Source organism: Neolamprologus multifasciatus, chromosome 16 (genome assembly GCF_963576455.1).
Source record: "Neolamprologus multifasciatus chromosome 16, fNeoMul1.2, whole genome shotgun sequence".
Classification (NCBI taxonomy): Eukaryota; Metazoa; Chordata; class Actinopteri; order Cichliformes; family Cichlidae; genus Neolamprologus; species Neolamprologus multifasciatus.
This window is the reverse complement of record NC_140454.1, coordinates 14,176,108-14,198,451: the sequence shown is the minus strand read 5'-3', so window position 1 is coordinate 14,198,451 and position 22,344 is coordinate 14,176,108. Positions and strand designations below refer to the sequence as shown.

The 22,344-nt window shown below is 38.9% G+C and overlaps 1 long non-coding RNA gene across 1 annotated transcript; it reads right to left on the bottom strand.

Annotated features, from left to right (window-relative positions):
• On the bottom strand, window positions 1-20,967 carry LOC146500442 (uncharacterized). The gene is made up of 2 exons (XR_014870007.1): window positions 19,809-20,967; window positions 1-2,320 (listed from the first exon to the last, which is right to left on the bottom strand). It is a non-coding gene; the product is annotated as an uncharacterized LOC146500442 (long non-coding RNA).
• Window positions 20,968-22,344: the final 1,377 nt, after the last annotated feature.

Genomic DNA, 22,344 nt, shown 5'->3' with positions numbered 1-22,344 from the left:
AAAATATCAGCAGTGATAGAATTGTTTATATATGCATTTTTAAGTCACTATAGGGAATTTCAGACTGCACATCGATTATCGCTGCTTCCACATTTTGATGTGTGCGGAGTCTGTTGCTTTTCTAATGCGCAAAATAATGGAATTTAAATGCAACACTTAGCATTTAAATCATAGCATTTAGAATGACAAGATATAAATATTTCCAAAATTATAAGTAATGTTTTTCCCCCCTTTCCCACCAACCCAGTCAATACACACACACACACACACACACACACAGCTGTTTTAAGTCCACCGTATAGTCTTGGCAATATTAAAGATTAAGACATTATAGATCATTTAGTAAATCCGTATGAATGGTATAAAATATGCTTAATGTGTATATACAAGTACGAGGGCTATATTGTTTGTATAATTTCGTAAAACACAAAAGTTCTTGCAAAGAAATAAATCAGGGATAATAAAATCCCTGACACTCTTTTATTAGAAATTCATAAATATCACCCTTGTTAAATGCACCAATTCTATTTTTCTCTTAGTTTCATAAATACATGATTTTCTGAACTTTTAATAATAATAACAAAAAAGGCGCATAAGGCCAAATGAAGGAAACTGCTGCAGCTGCGTTTCGTCAGTAAAAGGGGAAGTGTTGGACTAGACAGAATTCAGTGTTCCCAAGGAAAAAAAGAAAGAAAATGCAAGCACTTAGTATGTGTTTCATACAAACTTTAAAAAACGGAAAGGTCTGGTATGTATAACTTTACAGAGGAGTGTAACAACGCAGTCAACTTCTCTATTAATCTTTTCTAATTTATACACTCACATAAAGCCTTTTGAAAGAATACAGATATTAACCAGCTTAAACGACCCTATCCCAAAGGCCTGTAAATCGAAGTTAAACGCTTTTTATTTAAGGGAGTCTGAATCTGGATCATCGTCAGCATCATCCTGGCAGCACTTAAAATGGAGGGCTTAGCCCGCCGCCCGAGCACAACTGCAGTTAGTGCACAAAATATATCGCTATAGATTAAAAATATAAAGGCAGTTATAATGCAAAAGAATAAGGTAAATTCTGACCGCTATAAGCAAGTTATTAAAAAAAAACCCCACAACTATCGAATAAACGGAGCCCAAATTATTTTTAAAAACCGTATTTTGTTTTTATTTTTGTTTATTTTTAAACACACTACAGAAAGTGAATTCATCTTGATTTTTCATAAGCACTCCTGGTGTTTGGACGACAATCCAAGCATGAATGTAACGATTTGAATCCGAAGCAAATCTGTGTCACTGCGCTTTGCTGAATAGGCCCAAATATCCCAGCAGCGCTGCAGGAAGGCCACGCAGGCCATTGTGAGCATTTCTTCTTCAAGGACGGCGGCGCTTCTTAAAGCCGCGTTAATAGTTTTCGCTATCAGGAACACAAACGCTTTTCCTGTCCCTTAAACTAAAGACTACTAAACACACCACACCGACACAAAATTTAGCATGACAACTTGAAAACACACTGCAGACAAAACCGAATTAAAACGTTTTTATTCTCAAAAAGGTTTACACATAATAGTCAAGTGTAATAAAATGTAGTATACATATTTTACATGTCAATACAATATGGAATAGACATTAAGTAAGAATCAGTGAGTCAACCTGTACCTGTAAACATTTCTAAAGGCCAGCCTCTGTTTGCCACCACCTGAGTGGTCTGAGTACACTCAGTGGTGGTTAGTTGCTGTGATTGTGAGTGGCCCGCTTTGCTTCAGCAGTACGATCAATACTGGAGACTTCAGCTAGAGTGTTAACTCCAATATTTACGTGCTGCTACAGTAAGGCGACCAGAAAATGACAATGGGGAAGCCCAAACAACTTTCTCATCACAGCTGGAAGAGGGAGAAGAAAGGCTATGAGAAATTAAGTCAGTAAAGACAGTTTTATGCAAAAGTGACAGTACGTTACCTGTTACCTCAAGCTTTCACTGCAACAGTATGTTTGGTGGAGGGACTGTGAGATGATAGCTATGTAGTATATTCAGGCTTTAGTGCGGCAGCACAGTATGGCCTGCATCTCAGTATAACCCACAAACCATTCCGTGCTGCTACAACATCACCAGAACTGCTGCTGCGGTCCTTCCATTCAATACCGTCTCTGCTTCTGTGTTATTTGCGCTGTCTTCATCTTCTGGCCTTCTAATCCTTAGCACGTGTTTACGGATGGATACAGAGCCATTACCTATTATTTAAACCACCTAAAGACGTTCAGGTGATCACCAGAATCAGATTGAAGTTTTCAGTCTTCTCCTAAAGTGGCCAAGGAGACTCGGCATCTGAAACACACAAAACAAAAAGAAAAAGAGAGAAAAGGTTTAATATAATACAGAAGTCATTCTCAAAATATTAACATTAAGTATTAAAGCGTTCTTTGTGCTGAAAAGTATGTGGACAGGAGAGCTTAACACTCTTGCATTTGTTGAAAGCTTCATCTCAAAACTCTATGGGCATTACTAAGCTGCTGCACTCTTCCAGGAAATCACTTATCACGATTTCAAAGCCTGGCTGCCAAGATTTGCACCAATTTAGCCACAATGTAAGGTCGGACAATGATGCTGGATGATAAGGCCTGGACCCTTGGCTAGCTGTCGGCCTCCAGTTCATCCACAAGCTGTTCGAAGGGATTGAGGTCAGAGCTGTGTGTAGACCAGTGGAGTTCTTCCACACAAAACTTGGAAATATATTTCTTTATAGATATTGCTCAATGCAGGAAGCACTGTTGAAACTAGAAGATGTATTCCCCAAACTGTTGCCACATTTAAAATACAGAAATATTATTGTATGCTCTACAATTAGGATTCCCCTCAACTTTGAGCCAAGCAGCTTATAGGAGCACCAATGTCCACTGACTTCGTAATGTACTTATAGTTTTACATCTGAAGTTTAAAGATTTTGCAATCTACTTTTATTAAAAAACACAAGTAGGAGTCAAAATTAAATGACTTTATTTACACCCTTGCAAATAAGGCATGGACTGATTTATGTCAGCAGTGTAAAATTATTTGACAAGGCACTTTTCTAAAAGTCAGAAATCATTACTAAATTTCTCCCTAATGTAAATTTTCAAACTATTGTTGCATTTTCATTCTACTTCCATTAGTGCTACTGGCAGATGTTCAAACTCCCAAGTGTAAAGCTAGCATATAGTGCAGTTCACTGTTCATACTCCATAGAAACTACTGAAAATAACTTAGGTTTAAAATTCATCTTAAAATAGGGCAAAATCAAAAGAATAATAGTTTACTTTAAAAAATTAAAATTCAAACAAAAAAAAGGGGGTCATATGGAGAGACCACAAATATAAAATTCGCATGAATACTAACAGATATTTTGCCTTTTCAGGAGCCAGCACACAATAGGTCATTGAAAATGTAGATGAAAGCAAATGCAAATGCAAAAAAAAAAAAGCAATTTGCCCACAACATAAAACAACAGCTCAGCAAATAAAATATCTTCCAGTTATTTCAACTGAAGAATGTGCCAAGCTTGATGTAAAAAGTTTTAGGCTGCTGTAGTAAATGTCAACAAAACATTTAAATCTTAAAACATGTAGAAGGTGTTAAAACATATTATCCCGATAATCCCATGGGAGATTTAGGCCAACAATTGTTACCACTAGAGGTCTCAATGGACCTGTAATTATGACCTTAGTCTGAAATGGACATGATAGCCTGAATCTGATAAAGTCTCTTGCATACTTCCTCTCCAAAAAGACACTGATAAGTTCAGCAGTTGTTTGCTTTCTCACACAAACTCCAGTCTAGTTCACATGAAAGACTAAAAAGAAAAGAAAAGCCAAAAACATTTTTTTTCATGTAATAATGAAGGTGTGAGTAGGAATAACGACAATAGTGGCACAAAGGCACTGCTTTCATCTGTTATACTGTAACAGACAAAAGTCTTTAATTTGAATTTGACTTTAAAAATCCCCAAACATGTTGTATTTCTCAATAAAGTGTTAAACAGATGCAACTTGACCTATGATGACTGGCAAACTAAAACTTGTTATACCAGCCTGCATAGAAATGTTGATTTTACCTCCTGTGCCATTACCGCAAAGTTTCTGATATCTAAAGGACATCGTGTGATTCTGACTTCAGGCAAATTAAACACCTTTATTAATGAGAGGCATTCATGATTACAGCCCAATTGCGTAACCCAATGTAGTCAACACAGGTGCAACAGCACAACTCAGCCAGACCTACCTGAGAGTGCCAGGTGGGTGGAAAAACAGTGAAGACCACTTAGTGTGGTGTACTTTTTTTTGCCCCCTTTCCACTTCCCTCTTCTACTTACCCAGTTTATAAGTAGAAGTCTAGTCCTTAATTCACAAATAATGTCCCTTATTGCTTAACATTAAAAAACACATGGAAAAAATAAAACATAGTACAAGCTAAGTCAGTATGAAATTAAACACTTCCTTAATTCTAATTTTACAGTTGATATCATGCATACCTAAAATATTTTTTGCACCTTCTAAATGACAAAATAAAAATAAAAATAAGATTGTTACTAAGAAAACAGAGTTTTAAGACATTTGAAGCTGCTGTTAATTTAAAACTACAAACCAGGACTGTGCAATTGCCAAATTTGTGGGGCAAATTCTTGTTTTATTCCTAGGCTAATAAAGTCCACACTGCCTGTTAGGAGTGCAACAAAAATTAGACACTAGTCTTCAAACAAAAATGCTACACACACTTACTTCCCGATCACAGGGATTTGCAGTTTTTAAGCTTTGTAAACAGAATAACTTGCAATAGCCATTCAAATAAAATAAAATAAAAAATTGACAGAAGACATGAGTGTGCTCTTCAAAGCTGCAGGTGAGAAATGACATCAGACATTGTTTTTAAAATCATAAAAAATAAATAAATTTATGAGAAATATAAATTCACTGATTTACAAAAAGGTTTTGCTAGTTATAAAAACAATGACAGCCCACTATTGTTACAGTGGATCTACTTTCCTGCAGAATAATCATGTATAATTTTCTCATCTCATATTTAGTTTGTACACACCCTTTTTTTTTTTTTGCAGAACAGCCTGATCTACACTGAAGTTGCAATCAAACAAACCTAAAATACTTAACAAAAAGCACACAAAGAAACAAACCAGGTAAGTTGTGCAATTTCCTTATAAGCTGATCATTTCTTTCCAAGTCCAGGTGGAACTGTTCACATCACTGACTCTAACCTCTCCCTATTTTTCTCTCTCTCCTTTAAAGGAAGCATGCCCGGACATGTCATCTTCTCTGCTCAGCCTTTTTAACCCATTCCTACAGACACTTGCTACCCATACAATGACCTTAAAGAGTCACCTGACCCCAAGGTTGAATGGTCAAGTAACCTCCTACACCCAGTTGGGCAAAAGGGACATGGACATGACAACCCATCACCTCCCCAGATCAAGTGGTCTGGGTTAGCCTCTTCTGGTCTGTTTTACAGAGTCTTCTGCAAGTATAAGCACAAAGTAAAGGGAGATCCGCATTGAAATCATCAACTGCGAAAAAACAGGGAACAGCAATCCCATCCATCCATGTGACAAGGTCTTTGCAAAAATATCACTGATTAAAACTATTTGGCCATCCCAGAGTTACAGTGCATGGAACCACACTAAGACATTTTCTTCTGCATTTTACAAGCAAGCTATATCCTTACCCAATTACAAATCCGTTTCATGTAGCATGTAAGCCAGATAAACATCAGGGATTAGCCTAGCCAAATCATTGTTGTTCTGCATATGGCAAGACAACTGCACAGGGTAAAAATATACTATGTTCACTGTGCCACAGCTTTACAATTAATGATGAAATGTTTCACCAACTACTGGGCAATATTTACACAGCATGAGATCTTTTCATCATCTCCGCACAAAATAGATCAGTCCACATAACAAAGGACCCAACTGTCCCCCCCAAGAGGGGGGAATAAAAAAAATAATAATTTAAAAAAAAAAAAGAGGCAGATACCTTTAAGAGCTGTTTAAGAGCAACTCAGAAGGTGATGAATAGTTTTACTGTTCACAGTAGTCCAAGGATGCTACCAATAAAGAACTGCTTTGTTCCTTTCTAGAAAAAAAAACAAAACAAACAGCACTGTAATGACAGTATGTGTTAATTCAAGAAAAGCCGGTTAAATTTGCATGGCCACTCACACATGTAAAGCAGTGACTGGGATTCCCTAGAAGCTCCAGCAATATTTTTTCAAACAAACTGCAGAAGCATTACAAAACATATACATCAGGATCAACAACTGAATAAACCCATCTCACAGAACAACACTAACACAAAGGCTATCTAATCAACTAATATGCAAAGCTTAATTTGACTCATTGTTCCATTCATTTATTTTTTTAAGTGTTTATTTATAGTTAAAGCCATTTTTAACCACTTCCAGAGAAAGTACGGACCACACTGTAAGACTCCCCCATGCCAAACAGCGGTGTCTGTCATCTAAATACAAGTACGTCCACAATGTGTGGTGAAATATTTAATCCAAACAACTGCTGTACCTGAACTACAGTATAAACAGTAATTCAACTGAGTACCACTAAGTACTAACCAAATACATTTCTGGTCTCTCCAGTTTTTCACTCCTATGCTTGAACTCTCACGTTTCCTCCTACTGTCGCAAAAGACAGAGCAGCCATAAACAGGATGCAGACAATGCTGTAAACTGTGATGCAATATCAAAAGTACGACCTGAGAACCCGATTTATAGTTGACCAACAGGATGAGGTTAGTTAAGAAAACCTTGGGCTCCAAATACCCTGAAAAAAATAATACTAAAAAAAATGAAAAAAATAAAAATAAAAAATCCCAACTACCACAACCTTTAAAATGGCTGCTAGAAGTATTTTTCATTACACTCAAGCAGTACTTACAGATCGATGAGTAAGACTGAAATTAGGATCTAAGTAAGCATGTATGTTGAATGTGCATGCTTACATATGCAAGAGGGGAAAAAAGAGGAAGGAAAGGCAAAGTGAGAGAGAGTTTAATCACACACCCATACACTCATGCAGCAATTACACAAACACAGACTATACTTGTTTTTGTTGTTTTGCTTATTAAAGCACAAATGTCTAGGTGAAATTTAGTAACTTGTCCTAGTTCAGTGTTTAAAAAAAAAAAAAGTTAAGCACACAACACAAGCAAAAGTCTTATCTGCCAAAAATAAGGCTTTTAAAAAATGTAAAGTTTTGCTGCAGTTGGCCGACTTTAAACAACACAAATAATAAATAAATACACAAACAGTGTATTATGATTATTGTGTGTGTTAAGTCTGGAAAAAAAAAAACATTACAAGAATGATTGTCGTTTTCACCATGTTCCTTATTAGGCTCGACTTATCTGCTTACAGCTACAGGGACAGTTACACACCAGTAAATCGACACAAGATAAAGCAGTAAACCCAAAATTACATGGGTTTATATTACTGTTGGAAATAAACCAAAGTAGTTTTAAAACTTAACACTAACTAAATAAGACACTGTTTGTCACACTGTATGAAAATATCTGGTCTATGTGAACACAAACACATTCCCTTACTGGGGGTAGTGGGTAAGGTGTAATTTGTTTTAGGGCAATAAAATAAAAATAATAACATAAAAATGCCTTGAAATTTTTTGGATAATTAAATATTTCCAATCTGACGGCATACTAGTTAATACTGTGGGATACTCTATAACCCTCGTGTGGAAAAAAAAAAAGAAAAGAAAAGTTTGTGCCACAGAAAAACACCAATGAAAACACCATGTGTCTAACCAGGAGGCAAACTCTTGCCATGTTTAATCTTACTGCTGGTGCTGCAGCAGGTTATCATATTACTTACCTAAAATCTAAAATGTAATCATCAAGTAGATTATTCCCTAGCATTGTAACAGCTGATACATTTCTAAACATGCTGTCTGAGGCACAACTTCACTTAAAAAAATAAATATATATATATATATATATATTTTAAAGACACAAGTTTTAGAGAGCTGTACCTGACCATTTGAAATGACTAATATTCTGAACACAGACCAGCCTAATCACTTCAGTGTTCGAGACACATAACCTTACTTTAGGATGACCTCAAAAGTGCACTTCCCCACTGAACAGATTTACAAAAAAATGTGATGAAACGATAACAATTATACATAAAACTGACATTTTTTTTTTTTAAGTCAGATTAATTAATCCTTACACTGCTTAACCTTACACCTTTTTAGTTAAAGAAATGTAAGGCTATATGCACTATAGCACTTAGTGTACGCAAAAATACATTTTTAGAAAATAATAATAAAGCCAATAGAAGGGCAGTATTTAAATATGTGGCAAGGCAATTAGCTGCTGTAACTAGTACCATCAGCCTTAAACTATATGCTTTGGAGGATGGAAGAGAGAGGGAGGGAGGGAGAGAGAAATCATCATGCAAATCAGCACACATTTTCAAAAGATCACATCTAAGCTCGAGGCTTAACTAGAATGACCAGTGCTTAAAACTGTTCCAGAAAAGTGACTGACCATTTGACAGCTTCTATTTAATGGTGCAGAGCTGAAGCCAAGGCCAACTCCTCGAGTAAGTGTTAAAAAAAAAAAAAAAAGAAAGAAAGAAAGAAAGAAAAAAGAAAGATCCAAAGCTGTCCCTATCACAGCAAATTTGAATACTATCAACTTTGCACTGCAAGAAAAAAAAAAAAAAGAAGGGTGGGGGTTCTCTGCAGTCTGGCTACAGCACATGTGAGCAAGTACAAGTAGAGAGTCACAGTTTATCAGGAAATGGGGGGTGGGAGCCTATTTTGCCAGAGGGGTCTGAAGAATGATGAGTCACAGAATGTCTGAAACAGCACATCGGTGCTCTGCAAAGAGTGTGAAAAAGCAAATACCACAGAACGGAGAGGAAACAAACCTGTAGCTTTTAATAGAGATCAACTGAAGGCACTGCATTAATATTTTTAAGGGATTGTGAGGGGTGGTAGAATAATGCTGCATTGTAACTCTAAAATTAAAAAGAATATGAAGTAAATATTTACACCCACTTTACCTATATGAGCACATTAGAAACATTTTAAAACCTAGTTACCAGCAAGCAAGAGTCCCAATATTACTGAGGTTTTTGATCATAAAATTTCACTTTGACATGGTGCTTCCCGCTCTCTTCTAGACATTAGAGGTGCAATTTCTCACTTTTCTTCTTCAATACTAATATCACAAATAACTACTCATGCTGCAGCTAATATAGTAACATTAAAGCCCACTTCAACTAAACTAGACAAAATTAGATATTGTAAACACTTCATAATAATCTACACTGAAACAAAGTGTCATTTATAATCACTCTATCACTTTTCGATTTTTGAAACAAAACATCTTCAGTGTGACTTTGTTTTATAACTACACTTTAACAACCAAGTACTCAGCAATACCCTCATCCACCTAAAGTATTACAAACATTTGACTACATAGCTTAAAAACTTACTGCCTCTCTGGCTAAACTGACACCACGATGGTTCAACAGGCTGACAGTTTCAACTTTTAGTACGAAATAAGTAGATAGACAAATGTTAAGAATCCATTAAATATTTACAATTAGGTGTCTAAATGCCTACATTGTCCAAGCTCTACTTTACACCCATTCTTTAATTCTGCTCACGTGTAGTGACCCAATTAGCCTTTTTGACACTGTAGGAGTAACATATGGTTTAATTATCAATGAAACATTTTTAAAACATGTAATTTCAAACTGGTAGTTACAGCAGAATGAAATGGGAACTTGGTTTAAATATAGAGTTCCAGTTTTTCGTACACTACGTGGTACTGCATTATTCCCAACACTGGTGATCACATGCCTGTCACATTTTAAGTCGTCATACTATTCAAAGAGTTTCATAATCCCACAAATTCTACTATTCTTGTAAGTCTGACACACCAGATGATGCTGTACAGTAATTTCTCCTCCTTCACTTCTTTGCTCTGATGTCTCTTTGAAAGGACTTTCCCTCATTTCCACAGCCCAATTACCCTTAAAAATATACAAAATCTTGGTTTAGAAGTTTCACTATAAAATAAATAATCATTTAAAAATTCTGCCCCACTTCTACAATAATTACCATACTATGGGTGTAATATGTAATTCCACAGAAGACAACTTTGTTGTTTCCAACCATTTAGTTACATTTTCATTTAAACTCGTGCAAACCTAAAACAATTCTTTACTTACTGCTGCAGAATATGTATGACAAAATAACAATCCAGGGAAAATGCTATTAGTAAGCCATGGGCCTAGAAAAAAATGCATTTCAAGAAAAATGGAAAGGGGTGCCTACACTCTGTAGATCCCTCATCTGAAAGAGGTTTTTTTTTTTTCAAATAAACTTAAGCAAGATCACCTGTTTACTAATGTGAATACGTAGTTGTATGAATAAAGGCTACACTGCAAAAGATACGAAGGCCTCACATTATGTAACATATTAAACCGATCTCTACTTGGAAGGAAGTAGAAGGGCGGGTTCAGACGCGCAATTATATGGAGCCCCTCTTTTCCTTCAATATGCTTTATTTCTCGAGAAGTCCTGTTCGTTTTTAAAAACTAAATAAATACTGAAAAAAGGTCACAAAACAGCCCCCATGATTGGGCCCATTTTTTCGGTCACTCCTTAGAGGTTAGACCACGCAGTTTCCCCTCCCCGGTTCACTCTATTTGAATTAAATCAGGGTCCATGGCACACAGAAACTGCTGAGACGCTAGTAAGAGCAGAAAGGAAGGGGCAAAGGGAGGCAGCGAGCAGTGGCTCCAAGTCTTTTACATCAAACTACAATGAACCGAATACCCTAACATTACAGCATGCCACGGGAATCACCACAACTACCATTTCCTCGTATTTTGTGCGTTTTTATTTTGTAAATCTAACCTTACCTCAACTTTATTGCTTCGTTAGTGGCTGTGACAGCCATTCGTCAAACCTTTAACACAGCTATTAAAGTAGAAACATCATGTTGCGAGTTATGATTGTTGTCCCTTGGCTGAGAGCCACACGGATCATCTTACATTAATCTAAGGCATTAGAATATATTGGCAGTCACAAATTTAAAGCAAGTACTCAACGCTACATAAGATAAAGTCATATTTTTAGTCATCGGAGTTTCATTATAACACGACCTGTCACTAGTAACGGCCAGAAACAAACAAACGCTAGTAGTCACTTCATGACAGAGATAGGGAAATAAAGCAAAACTCCGTCATTATTATTGTGGGCATTACAGGGATATAGGTCATACAGGGATATAATAATAAACTTACCAGGTGTTTTTGTCTAACAATCCACAAAACACTTCCAACATCACACATGCAGTTAAGCAGCTCGGAAAAAACGCCTGTCTTAACTTAAAAAGCTTGGTCAAATTAAGTTCCTACAAAAAGCACTGTGTCTGTTCCGGTCTCCTTTTGGGTTTTTTCCCTCCTAAGCCAGCGTAGGTGCCGTGTGCATTTGTTGACACTGCCGAATGCGCTTCGCCTCTGTTCCAGCTTGGCAGCTTTTACACCTCCCGCTCAAAACTGAGCTCCAGCGCAAAATAAATAGTCCATTATAGTTTAACTTTGATTAATAACAATCGATTGAAGCGCGTCTTCCGTGTGGTATAATTTCCCATCAAGTCTTTTTTCACCCAAATAATTCTTCCTCATCTCCTGACTAAAACGACCCGCTCTCGTTTTTTTTCACCGTTACAGTGCAGCAAAGTCAGATATCCCTCTCTACGTGCTAGCACGCTAAGCTAGTAGGCTAGCTGCTAAAGAAGTACAAGCTGGCAAAGCTGGCCAAATGGCTAACGTCTCCCCTCCGCGGTCTTTTTTCCACGTACTCCTCGCCTTAAGTCCGTTCGTGCACTCCAGTTAAATCAATTTAAATATTTTGAGGCTACAATTACCTGTGTTTCCGTTGAAATAACACGACTCCTTCTCTAAAAGCGCAGTTTTTGAGCGCTTGGTTTCTCCCCCCCTCCCGTCTCGGAACAGCTTTCTACATTCGCAGCATCCTCTACCCGCAGCTGTCGAGGCAATCGCTGTTCACTCGAAAATGGCGCCGAAAGACTTGTCTCATTCAAATTCGATAGAGCCTTCCATTCGCCCTATTGGCTAAATACAGTGTCGAGTCTGCCTGCTGATTGGCTGCTGAAAATGCACTCTCGAATGATCTCGCAGCCCACCGCAGCGATCAACAAATTAACTCTTCAGGCCTCGCAGTGTCTTTTACGGCAGCAACTAACGGGAAACCCTTTTCGTTCAAACTAGTTCATACGAGGATTCTTGATATGACACGAATACTCTTAGTAGAGACTGCGCACTATTTACAAAACACTGCAGTCTGTCTAAATACATAGTAAAAGTGTGAATAAAAGAGTGTGTGTAAAAAAAAAAAATCAACAGAATACAAGCTGGCCTATATTCATAGAATAAAATCTATATCGTTAGAAATACACGCATAATGTGTCCTACCAGGCATGATTGTACACGAATAAACATTTACTGAGAGCTACAGTTATTTACACTTGCAACTATATCCATTTGTACTGGCTACACTGAGCAAATTCAGTTCATAGTGACCCACAACAAAATAGCAAGGATGTTGCACTTATGCTTGGGGTTACAATAGTTTGCTCTTTTCCAACTCACTGATTATTTCTTCTTAAGGCTTTTGCCAGTGTATAAGCAATCTTTCTAATTATACTTGCCATAGAATATTGTATATAGGAGGATCGATCCCACGCAGAGCATGTAAAAGCATCTTCCTACTGATGCATAAGAATTTGAAATACTTCTCTACTTCTCTTCTCCCATGCTTCTCTTACCATCTTTCATATAAGCACTATGAATGTCTATTCAAATTCGGTTAGTCATTTATAGGATGGCGTGGTTATCTGCCGTTAGCACTAAAATGCTTGCCTTGGAGTGACAGGCCTATCAAAGACAAGAATAGCCCAATTAAGCATACTGTAGACAGAAGTCTAACTTCTGTGTTATAGGTCAACAAGTAACAGTCCTGAGGCTATGGGGATGCAAACCAAATAATGTTAATGTAACAATGAGCAAAAAAGAAAAGCACTGACTGAGTAAGGTAACACAGGCTCAGACAGCAGTTAAAGTCCTCCTTCCTAACTCTTTTCAGTCACACTCTGAGGTTGGCTTTGTTTTATTTTCCACAGTTCAAACATTGCTTTCTTATCTTAAATTGCTGTGACATCATATTGCTGTGCCTAATTTTAATTAACTTTCCTTTTTAGCGAGGCTACACTTTTCTTTTTAACTTTTCACTGATTTATTTCCACGCCTTTTAAAGTGGGCTTGGACATTTCTGTTAAAATAACACCTTCCATAAGTAAGTAATGGGATAACCGTTTTCTCTCAATTTAGGATTATATTGGCAACACTATATAACTACACATACCATTGTAGTATACATGCGGTAGCCAAAGCACATACGGGTTGGGCTCTACTACAATAACCGCACTGTTATCACATCTACGGTAGTATAGTGTACCTCAGGCAAGATAAACAGAGACAGCCATTTCATCCCAATGCACACATAATAACAACACATAGCATTCACCTGCTATATTAGCAGTTGGTTCCACTGGAAAAAAGAATTAGCGGCAACTGCTATTAGTTTTTAACTGTGCCTTAAGTAATTTTGACTCATGCTAATGACCTTTAAATACTTAATATGTCTTTAGAGCATTTCAGGAAGCACATAATTTCTTTACATTGCAGTATATTGTAGTAAAAACATAATGCCTTTTACTTTTTGAGTACAAAAGCAGACCAGGAGAGAGAGGGCGCCCATTGTGTATGCATTCTGGTGTAGTGTGGACAATAGGGTGGAGAGGGAAAAAACACACTTGTTTACAGATAAACTGGTTTGGACAGGAAGCCAGTAAGGAGGAGCTCTGTGTTGTTAAACAGGCATGTGGAGAGGCAGGGATGAGCCAGCAAAAACACCACTATGACCATGGGAAGAATAGGATGCAGTACTCATAGACATTACAAACACACACACACAAACACACACACAAGTGCATGCATGCATTTCTGCAGTGCTTCCAGCTTTGATCCTTAGTGTACAAACAAACATAATCATCATCGCCCAAACCCTAAAGTGACCGACACTGTGGTTTGTTTGGTTTCACTATGATAAAAATTAACAAGACCCTCATGGGTCTCTATTAGCAGTGCCAAAACAGTAGGCAAGCTGAGCTCTGGTGAACACTATACAGTTCATCCTGCATTGTGTCACCGTCACATGAGCACACACTGCCTTCCATTAGGCAGGAGATCCTTATGACTCACGAAAACACAAGTCACATGTCACTACACAAATGAGCCATGCTACTCAGACTGCTCCGTTATCCATGGCAGCTTTTTTTTCTCTCCCTTTTTTTTTGCAGGCCTAAATGAAATCCACATCATAATGCATCTCTTCATTAGGAGGGTTGAGACAGAGTGGAGCTCTCCCTTGTCCTCTGGTAGACGCGCCGAACAAGAGCCACAGTGTCACGTATCATGGTGTTTGACCACTGCAGGCAAACCTGGCTGCAAAGTTGCTACGCTGGGGTAGTTTTAGTTCAGCATAATTTGATTTCAGTTTAGATGACTCGTGTGCATGGTTGGCTGTTACACTCAACCGCTACCCACTCAGTGAGGGGTTTTTACACATTATTTTGGTTCTCTCTCTTGATTCATGTGCTTCAAAAACATGCCCACCCCCAAAACCACCACCAGCAGACTTGGGGCTGTGTGATATGAAAAGGTGGGGAAATAGGCAGTAGTAACAGACTGAATATATCGTTCTTTATTTTAAAAAACAAACAAACCCAAAAGACAAAAAAAGTACATTAATAGCACCCGAAAGGGGTGAGTGAGGGTCAAGGGTGGTATTAAACCAGGAATAAACACCCATGTACCACAGAAAACACAAAGTTTGTAGCATTTCTGTCAACTTAAGGCAACTGCAGGTGATTTAACTTTACTCAGGAGCATTAGGTGTTTGCAGATCGGAGAGTGTACGCACATTGTCAGCTCTCTGTTGCACATTGTTGACTGCTGGATTAAATCAACCAACACAACAGAGCAAGTTGTGAAATTAATTCTTCTTTTTTTCCCTTCTCCCACTGTAGCGGTGAAATTTGGATAATCGTGATTTTTAATTACAGTCTGATCCATTCACACTGTAAAATCAAAGAAATATCACCTCATCCTAGACTCGAGACTAAACAGTACTTTTAAGGAGAGAAACCGCTTATTCTGCCAACTCTTCTCGGTAAATATCAAGCTGTGTAACATTTAGGAACATTTGGCAGCACGTATCAAAGTAGAGTTCCTTTTGAAAGCAGCATATGCACGAGGCAGCCCTATGACCAACGCAGCCTGAAACGAAGTTGAAGATACCATAGGCGTACTATATTAACATGGCCCTCGTCTTGGTCTTTAGAGAACACAATGAGCCCCACAGAAAACTCCATACTAGAGAGAGACTCTCCATTGATGTCTCCTTGGTTCCCCTCCCCCTCTAGACATCTGTAGCAGCTGCCCCCTTGTGCTCCTGTCAGCAGGGCAGAGCGTGTGTGTATGCACTAGTTGAGGTGGGGTTGGCTCGGAGGTTAGCGTGGGGCGTGTTACGACACCTCCCCCTTTGGAGGGGTCCGGCCTGCACACTTGTGGGACATCACATTTGTCAATGGCTAATAGTCACTAGCAGGTCATCCTGAAAACACAACAGAGACCTCTGACCTTTTTTTTTTTAAGCACAAAGGCTGAAAGGTGGTCACATTAGCCCTTGGGTGCTTTAAAATTTGGCACACACACACACACACACACACGCGTGCACTCCACACATGCATGCGACTCGTTTGCATGTAAATAATGTTTCTTATTTTGCTTTATGACAAACTTTCGCTCAATAAAGTTACTTGACAGATAACTTGCTCAGGTGAACGCAAAACACACTTCTAAAAAAAGAAAAAGATGAACTCTAACAGCCAGAATTCTTCTAAACACTATCACATGCTTGGCCAGCAAGTTCAGATGTTACAGCACAAGAAGCCCTTTTCACTTGTTCCCTCCATAAGCTTACACACATTCTCACAGCAATCAAATTAAATGGGCACAATTCATTGGACAGGCTAAAGCGACATCACTAACAGGGGACAATTATGGGGACAAACTATACTTGTCCTGGTGGTAATGCAGAAAGAGTAGAAAAAGGGATTTCACAGAAGGCTAGGCTAAAGCAGAGAAATTCTCTATATTAGCCAAAGGATAAGCAAAGACTTCCACGCAGTCCGCAAACAACGAGCATCAGTCACAGAGCCAGCACAAAGTCGCCTAATTTTCATCCTAAAATTGTGTTCTTGGACACTTTTTCTGTTGATACCAGTTGATTATGAGTATAGTGTGTTTTCCAGACTAAATGTGAAGTCATGTGCCAAAAGGCCAAATGATCCCATGCCTGATGGATGAAAAAATTAAAAAAAAAAAAGGAGCATAACTGCATTGACATGTGTAATTGCATCCTGAGTCAAAGTGGCCTTGTTGGTGTGTAACATAATGAGAGCCGTTTTCCATTCAAGGTAGGTTTAAATATAAATCTGACAACAAAACATTATTCATGCTGCTTCCTGAACTTGTAGTTTGTTTTTTAAAAAATCTCAACTAAACTGTCCACACCCCACACCACCTATTTTTATTTATTTATTTATTTTCAAGGCAGATTTGTGAGAGGGATAACAGAGAAGGATAAACACAAGCAAGAGTTAATCTTAGGGCAGTAGAGTTACCTTGGGTGTTACGAGCACTTTGTCTAGGTGTGTTTTCTTTTTTTTGGGTCATTGCCTCAAGCTGATGACTGCCGAGATATTTGGGCTTATGTTCTTTATCATTAAATTTGAGGATGACAAAAAAGATAAAGCCAAGTACTGTTTGAACAGCAGGATTAACACAGGTCTTAACTGTCTTCTAAGACCCAAACTATACAGAAACAATGTAAACAAATCATTTTATATGCATATTTGCATGCCCTTAATCAAATTAGCACATTAAAATTAAAATCATGTAACAGTCAGAGTCACTACAACAAGAAATACACCAAAAGTCTCTGCGAAAGCTTCACAAAGCCAAGCAGACGGTTTTAAAATGACTTTAGATTGTCTAATATAATTTATGAACTCTAGTGGCATTCAAAAGAGTAAAGGAGACTCACATAATAAAAACATCCCTCTGGCCAGTCCTTCTTTTATTGATAGTCTATTGCGAGCTCTCTGCTAGATGCTATCTATGACATTTAACTGTGTTTAGGTAATGGCATGTATCTAAAAACCACTACTGCGTCTGACAGATTTCATAAACTGTATTTACTGGCACTGAGCAATATTCCTATGCTCACACTGTATAAGTCACGGCGTTGAGACGATGTTGCTTTTATGTCTGTCTCACTTTTTTACCTGTGTTCAGAAACATTTCAATTAAGCCTATTTATCCAAAAAGTTTCACCTTTGATGCATGCAAGACCACATTTGAAAAAAGCTGTTATTTTACATGATGTATATTTGTGAAACAAGTAAATACTGGAATGCACTTTTAAATGCGCTTTATTTATTTATTACTTAATCTTCAAGTACCCAATGTGCTCGGAACATTACCAAATACTGTTCTTGCTTTCCATACCCGAAAAAAAATTTTTTACACTACTCACATACTGTACTATACTTTGATGCCAAAACACTGGCCTGTAGTTTTATGGAAAACACACTGAAGTCACGGCAGTCCTTAAGTGGCATAATGCTTTCTAGCTCTGAAAATAAGTCAATTTAGTTAGATTAGTGCAGATTTATAAAAAAAAAATTTTGTTTACTTAACTGCGGTAAGCAGTTAAGAAAACATGAGGGCAATATTCATTAAACATGATGTCATTGTTTACATTAAAAGGACATACAATCACATCTAATTCAAGTTACTAATAAATGACTTTGTGCTATTATAAAAAAAAGTGTCTAGATTTGAGTATGACACGCTTAACTCAGAGAACGTATCACTGGTACTAATGAGGCCTGAAATAAAGAAAATACTCATCTAACATTACATTTGAATACATTAAATACTCAAAGGTTACCTGTGTACAACAGTATAGCAAGTGGAAACCAGTGATGCTGCTTGCCACAAAGCAGATTGTGTGTTATTGCAACAAAGTTGCTCTATGCAGACGATTTGGAGTCCACAGCTTTCTCAGTGCTGTGTAGCATGTAGTAGGCTTACCGATGCTGATCTGTATATAAAATCTGACAAAATTTGAACAAATTTCTTTCATTTCACCTCAGGCACTTTAGCTTAGGATGAGGAGACTGAGGACAGGCAGCAGTTAATTTGCTTATTGACGTCTGGTGGTCACTTTGCTGCTGTGTGAGAGCAGCAATCCTTATATTCAAGTTGACTTAAAAAGAGGTGCAGGTATCATAGCAATACTACTACTACTGCTACTACTACTAGGGAACCATTACTTACTATGTTGGGGGAGTAAACATTACTAAGTAGGCTGGAAAATATTATTCACCAATGCAAAGACAACATCGGCCTCGCAAGCCTTCCCCAAACCCCCAACCTTAGCAGATACACTAGAAGAATGCCGATCGGAGATAGTCTCCTTACATTTTCCATTGAGATGTTATGATTCAATTATATGTTACCTGAACCTACTGGTATTGTAGTAGCACAGTCATAAAGAGTGTCTAAGGCACTTCTCACCTCATCTTAGAAATATGAGAGTGTGAGCAGGTTATGGAAATCCAAAGAAGGTCTGAAATAATTCAATTTCACCCTGCAAAGACACAACTGATGTAGGCCTATTCATTGTCTTGCTTCTGGACTACAAATCGAGAATTCCTGCGGAAGTCCCTCCCCCCACGGGCCACTGTTGTATCCCGATGATGTAACCGCTTTCCAAATATAGCGTGTTGCTGATGGCTACGCGAACTCCGCACTGGCCGAGGCTGCTGTCAGTCTGCGTGACGTCACCGCTATCGTGTTATTATTGTAAACAGCCCGCCTGCTCTCCACCGACGCTCTGTGCCGAGCCGACTACTCCATCCAGTCCTTTGTTCATGCAGTAAAAAACAGCGACGCGACAAAGCGGAGTGATCGTCCGCCCCAAACTGCGGACCGAAGCTTTAAAAGCAAAGTTAGACACATCATTTGAAACGGTGACAGCAAATCGAATCAATAAAAACACTCGCATTGCTGCTCCGTTGTGGACATGTTTGAAGATCTTCGTGCAACCGGCGACAGCTTAAGGCTGCTGCATGAATAACAATAATAAACTGGTAGCCCGTGTTCAAGACTTGCTAGTGCACAACCTATTTCTAATAGTGCCCCCGTCACATTTGCCTCAAACAAACTGATGTCTCGTTCACATTTGACGGATCTTTATTTATTTATTGACAGTGTAGTTAAAGCCTTGTTGTCACTGGCTCCTAAGAGCCGGATTGTTGAAAAGGAGAACGCTATAAACTTGTCATTCGTGCACAACGACGTCTGCCACAATATATAACTTATACTCTACCTCGTCAGGTCGCCAACATTACCTCAGAGAGACTTTACTTTGTGTCCGGCGTCGCGGAGAATCGACCAAAACGACTCTTTATTTTGCGTTGACTGACAGCGTACAGCAAACTCAACTAGTCGAGAGGTCACACAGCAAAAGTTGAAATTACTCCACTGAATGTTTAATAGCACTTACTGGATAAGCCTGGGCGCGTTTCAGAGGGATCGACAGCATCTCTCTCGTTGCCAGCCGGCCACTGGTGACACCCTCACATCGACATTTTCATCCAGGCAAGTTGACAACAACCTTCTATTCACCGACTAAGTGCAGTTTCAGCAAAGCTTCAAGGAAGTTGTTTCTTTTGTTCCAGTATTTTTGGTTGCGTCAATGTTGCGAAAAGGGGGGAGGAGGCGGAGCGGTGGATACACAGAGCGACCGAGGGAGAGAAAGAAAACACACACACACACACACACATACATACGCACACATCTGAGCGCACCAAAGCCTAGTTCGCACGCCTGGCCATTAACGCACAGAGAAAAAAAAAACACATCCAAATCCGCCACAAAGTCTTCTCAACAGCTCAGCTCACGTGTTCGGGACGACCAGCATCTCTTCAAAGTGAAGCAGACAAGGCTACACGGCACACGGTGCCCGGGTCCGATAGGCTGTCCAAGATCAGGCTACTACAGGTCGGTGCGCCCGTGCGCGTGTAGAGGAACGGGTGCATTTGCATACAGTGCGTCTCGGTAAATTGAGTTCCTGCACAGAGCCGCACAGCAGAGACGGGCTTTCTCTTTGTTACTTCGCCGAGCCACGGTCTTCAAAAGCAGAACGCGTGTAGCCTACACGCCTGTTCAACTTCAAACTAGTTTCCGGACAGTGCAGGGCGGTAACGCGTTGCTCAGTAACGCGTTACCCCCCACAGCAAGGAGTAGGAGTCCTCCAGTTTTCTACCACTCAAAGAAAGAAAGAAAAAAAACCCAACCCTGTGCTGTCAAACGAATTCAGCTTTTCTGCAGCGTAAAAGCTGGACTGCATTTGAGCAATAATCCCATCCACCATTTGCTCTCTCTCTCTCGATGTGTTATTTTCTGTCATAGATTTGTAGAAAAGTTCACTTTCTCCGCGCCAACAGAAAAGATTGAAGAATAATTTTGGGGCACACTTGAAACCCAGGTAATCCGATTTCCCGTTGTCCAACAACAAAGGGGATCGCAAAGCTGTGCAACAAGTACGGCGTAACGGATGACACTTTCTATGATGTGAAAAATATAAGCATAAGCAGACTATTCTTTGGTGCAACGAGCCCGCCGCTGTTCCTGGAACGGAGAGGAGAAAAGCAGCTGAGACGGCTTACTATGCAGAAATAGGATCATGTTGGTTCATCGGATGAAAAGGTGAGCTGTTTTCCCCGCCGCTGTTACAGTAGCGTTGCGTCAGGAAGTTGTTGGTGTCAGTGAAGTCACCATCAAGACGCCCTTCTCTTCCTCCAGCTTGACGACCATATCAGCATATGCTTGAGACAGTCCGCTTGGTTCATTTTTGCGTCAAACCCCAAATCAACCGCTGCCTTCAAATCCTCAATGTCCTTGAAAATACGTTAACCTGACAACGGAGAGGCTCTGATAAAGTGGATAACACGATATAAGTAAAACGCTGCAGAGTTCGGCGAAGAGGAAGTAAATTTCAAAGGTTGCGGATGACTTCTTTTTTTATTTTTATTTTCTACTTCTTCTTCTTCTTCTTCTCTCTTTTTCTTAAAAAAGAACAACAACCTCGAATCACAAAACGCATCTCTGATGAGTGAGACAAAATTCTCACAACAAAACAACATTATTAAACACATAAAGATATTCCTAGTGCAGAACAGGCCTGTAGTGTGAGGCCTGCTCTGTGCGTTATGGTTTCACAAAACTCCCTTGAAGCTGAATTTCGCTGGTAAACAAATATAGCATCAAAATACAGGCCCGTGACAGATGATTTGCCAAAGCAACAAAACAATAAACGCATGACCTCACAGACTGTGAAGACTGCATGAGTGGGTTAACTTGGATCAGAAGCACTAGTCCAAAAGACAAACAACACGACTGGAAAGATTTGACGTGCGTAAAATGCTCATGATGATGATACGAGAACTGACGTTTGAAAGAAATCCTATTTGTGGGATAAGATGTTACTTTCATTGCGTGGAAAGAGGTGTGTTGGGAAGCCAACATCCATTTTGTTAGAGCAACAGAAGCAAGAGTAAATAAGAAGTATGCATTCGAAAAGTTGTCCACGTTGCATAGCAGAGGAACTAATTCAATTCAATTAACACTGGGCCAAGCATCCAGAATGAAAAGGTGAGCTTAACACGTTTAAAACAATGCAATGCAAGAAGAACGTTTGATTTTGCTTGTTTAATGCGTCAACCCTATTGTCTGTCTGACAGGTGGCCGTCTCGTACGCCCCGCAAGGCATCTTGTACTGCCCAAGAAATGGGCTGTAAGTTCATAGTGTTATTAGAAAACAATATTAAAAACCTACAGCAAAAGGAAAAAAAATGTGTAGATTAAGGTTTATTTGCTTGCTTTACACCCACAACATGTTGTTTCTCTCTTTCTGCCTTTGGACTTAATGAGCATTTGCGCAGCTCTTGTACAGTATTTAATGTGCTGGGATAACTATGAACATTTATGCAGTGAGTTTAACCAAATGAAATACCCGAATAGTTTCGTATGGTTGTGAA